The sequence below is a fragment of the Dioscorea cayenensis genome, chromosome 20 (assembly GCF_009730915.1).
Source record: "Dioscorea cayenensis subsp. rotundata cultivar TDr96_F1 chromosome 20, TDr96_F1_v2_PseudoChromosome.rev07_lg8_w22 25.fasta, whole genome shotgun sequence".
Taxonomy (NCBI): domain Eukaryota; kingdom Viridiplantae; phylum Streptophyta; class Magnoliopsida; order Dioscoreales; family Dioscoreaceae; genus Dioscorea; species Dioscorea cayenensis.
Window position 1 is genome coordinate 17,985,502 of NC_052490.1, and position 3,946 is coordinate 17,989,447.

General features: G+C 40.7%; 1 non-coding gene across 1 annotated transcript; it reads left to right on the forward strand.

The window, feature by feature from the left end:
* Window positions 1–3,418: 3,418 nt before the first annotated feature.
* Window positions 3,419–3,524, forward strand: LOC120252416. Its single transcript, XR_005533947.1, has one exon. It is a non-coding gene; the product is annotated as a small nucleolar RNA R71 (small nucleolar RNA).
* Window positions 3,525–3,946: the final 422 nt, after the last annotated feature.

The window sequence follows — 3,946 nt, forward strand, 5'->3', positions numbered from 1 at the left end:
GGGCTGCAAGACTTGGAGCCAATAGGAATCACCAATTGGCCGACCGGTCCGTTCGGCGCCCTCGGGGCATCATGAGTGATGTCATTGTGAAGGTTGGTGGGTTGGTGTTCCCAGCTGACTTTGTCATTCATGATGTGGATGAGGATACAGAAGTCCTTATCATCCTCGGCCAACCATTCCTTGCTACTTCCCGAGCTCTCTTGGATATCCAAGATGGGAAGATGACACTCTCGTGCCAGGAGTGAAGAAGCCACCTTCAAGATCCCCGAAGCCATGAAGCAACCGAAAGAGCTCGATGATAAATCCTATGTCATTGATGATACAAAACTACTAGTTGAGGGTTATGTTCAAGAAGTGCTCATGTTAAGCCCATTGGATGAATATTTGCAAGATGTGGACAGTGGAAGGGAGGAGACACAAAAAACAACACCTGGGGACTCACCCTTGGCACCTACGAAAAAGATGAAAGAGACAAACAAGGGAGAAAGATCTTGGAAGTGAGCATGGAAGAAGCTAAGTCCCAAGGTTGACCGTACAAGCAGTAACAAGGTACATACGGCATACTTCATCGATCTAGGTGTGGAAAATGTTGACTCTTTACTCTTAGTTTAACCTATCTTCTGGGTCATCATTTATCTCCATGGGTGCGTCAAGTAAAATCTCTTCCTTAGAACCACCGTGATTTGTTGACTCTTGAACGTCAGGCTCGTGATGCTAAACAAGCGCTCTTTGGAGGTAGCCCAATTTTTTTTCCAAATGTTCCGTCTTTATTTTCTTCCTTATTGCTTTTATCCTTATTTTCTCATTAGTTATTAGTAGGTATTGTTGGCAAATCATTTCGTGTTTCCAATTTCGGTTATTTGCTCCTCCATGTTGTTAATTTTGAGTTGTGGATCTTGTTGTTGGTCAATTTTTTTTAGTCGGGGAGATTGGTTCTGGCGTATTTGAGGCACTTAGTATTCTTGTGCGGGCTGCATACAGCCCGTCCACCCCTACCAGAAGGGTGTGCGGCCTCTGTACGGGCCGCACACCCACCCGTACACGATTGTGCGGGAAGCACACTGCCAACACATACTTGCTTGTTCTAGGCCTTTTGCCCCCCTCCTTAACCCTTGCTCACTTGACAATTTTTATGCTCATTTTCATGCTCTATCGTCTCTTTCGACACTTGGGATTGCATTTTGCAACTTTTTTTGTCATGTGCTTTCTTCTTTTCTTTGTGTTTTTCTTTGTTTTTCTTTTTTTTTTAGGGGATGATGGATGCCTTGATTTGATATCCACTTTTCTTACTGGTTGAATTAGACATCCCACTCTTGTATCTCTCTGCTATCTAGACTATGTGAGGCTGACCTAAGCTCCAACCCAATATGGACAACATATTGAGCCTGAGGGAAGTTCATTAACCCACCTTTCTTATTTTCCTTGTACACTCTTTTTGCGCTGTTGATTCATGTACATTGGGGACAATGTACTACTCTAAGTTGGGGGGTGGGGTGCATTGTCATGAAAACATTTTCAATCATTGTGAACTTATTTTGGCATATTGTACATGGCATTAGGTGTTGTAGTTTAATTAGAAAATTGTGATGTTGTTGCATGTTTGTTAACTTATGATGGCTTGAATCCTTGTAGTAAATGCATCATGTTGTAGAACCAGGATAAACACTAAGCAGCTCATGACCTTGCACACTTAAGATCTTTGTGTCATTCTCGGCATTTTTTGCACTCATCCTCGGTGTAGAACCTTGGACACCTAGGTTAGACAAAGCAACAACCGTCGTGACCCTCTTGATCGCTAACCCATTCTTGTGGTTTTGTGTTTTGACACTGTAGATGCTTTCCCTAATGAGTTCTCAAGGACTTTTTTCTTTTATTTTCTAACTTAGTTTCAAAAAGAAAAAAATGGCAAAATGAATGAAGAATGAAAAAGGACAGTGCTTCTCTGCCATTATATCAAAGTAACCGGGGGTTCTTACTCCTAACCAGAGTGTTCCTCCAGCCAAACGCTGTAACTAGGCATGAGCGTGTTTATATGAACTTGAAAAACTCCAAGTAAGTGGATTTGTAAGTTCATGTTAGTCCAAAAATAAAAAGTAAAACAAAAATTGAAAAGGACTGAAAGTTTGTTTTTAGTAAGAGAAAAAGAACATTGGGAACTCACTAGGGAGTCCTCTATCGTGTCAAAACCAAACTCCACCGAGTGGCATGATTGCTTCAAGAAGTGGTCCTCGAGGTGTCGCTCATCCGACATAGACTACAGGGTTTTGAAACTGGAGGTCATGCACGTCATGACTCTGTCGTCGAGTGCATTTTGTTGATGAGCAAGTCCTTGAAATATTTTGCATATTTCGACATTTGGGATAGTGCTTCAACAATTGGGATGTTTATAAGGAGCTGCTTAAAAATACTCATAAACTTCTTAAACTGTGCATCATCTTTATTAATTCTAAACCTAGAAGGGTATAGGACATAGGGTATGTATTCCTAAACTGCGGACTGAACCTATAATGGACATCTAGACTCTTCATCACCTCTGTGATCATCCTCCACAATAGGTTTCTATGAAGGCCTAAGGCCTTCCTGCATAGTTACCTTCTTCATCTCGGTACTTGGATCCTGGGCGGTCCTTGACTTAATGGTCTTACTACTACGGAGTGATATTACCTTCAAGTGTTACCTTGGATTAGCTTCAATGTTGCTCGAGATACTACCATGAGGACTCTCTATACTGACTCTTACCAATTTCCTAATTTGATTCTCTAGATTCTTAATCGATACTTGGGCATTCCTTAATGTAGCACCATAATCATCCATCTTAGCATCGTTTCTTGTCATGTACTTGGCTAACACGTCTTCTATAGAGAATTTCCTATCTGACTATTGCTGTTGTGACTGATACTGGTAATTTTGCTGCTAGGGAGGCCTTTGCCGCTGACCTTGACTCCAGAAAATGTTAAGACAACTCCTCCACCTTGGGTTGTAGGTATTACTGTATGGGTTATTTTGATTTCTTTGACCTCCTCTAATATAATCAAATTGTTCTATAGGAGTAGTAACTAAACTCACATTTGGGTATTGACTAGCCCCATGTCCTCCTTCACATGTTTAACAAAATAGAATAGCCCTAGAATTTGTGCTGACACCATGACCATTCCTCACGAGTAGATCCAACTTCCTTGTGAGCACATACTCCTTTGCTGATAAAGTGTTATCTATGCCTACCTCATGCAATCCGGCCACCATAAGCTTGCTACCTTTTGAACTCTAATGTAACTCATTATTATCTATATATTCAAATAATTGTTCTGCCTTATCAGTATACTTGTTACTTAATGGCCCAACAGCTAAGGCATCAATGATTTGCCTTGCCTTGTAGTTCAACCCATTATACAAAATTTACAATCTCATCTACGAACTAAACCCATGATGAGGCCAGCACCTGAAAAGATCCTTGAACATCTCATGTGCCTCTAACAATGTTTTGGACTTTCTTTGCTTGAATGCTGAGATCTCCTGTCTGGTCTATGTTGCTTTATGACAACGCCTCTTGCGTATGCCCCGCAAATGCACGGGTTTGTCGAGTAATAAAATCTCAGGTGAGTGTGTATCGTATCTACAGGGAGTAGGGAATAAAAATACTTAATTTTTTTCTTAACCAAGTGAAAGATGAATAATTATTTTGTTAACAAGATGTAATGTAAACAAGAATAAAAGAGCCAAGAAAGAGAAGCACAAGTAAAGGGGAGGTAAGGCAATCGATATAAATGGGGTACTCAGATATTATTCTGCCTAGGACGATCGTTTCAAGTACAAAACCCTCTGTTATGCTTCCTAACTAATACATCAATAAGTCATGGAGATTCTTCAATACATGGTCACAAACCTAAGGTCAACCATGCCTGACTCTATAAGTTCTAGGGATTCCAAGTGATAAATCCTCTTCAAC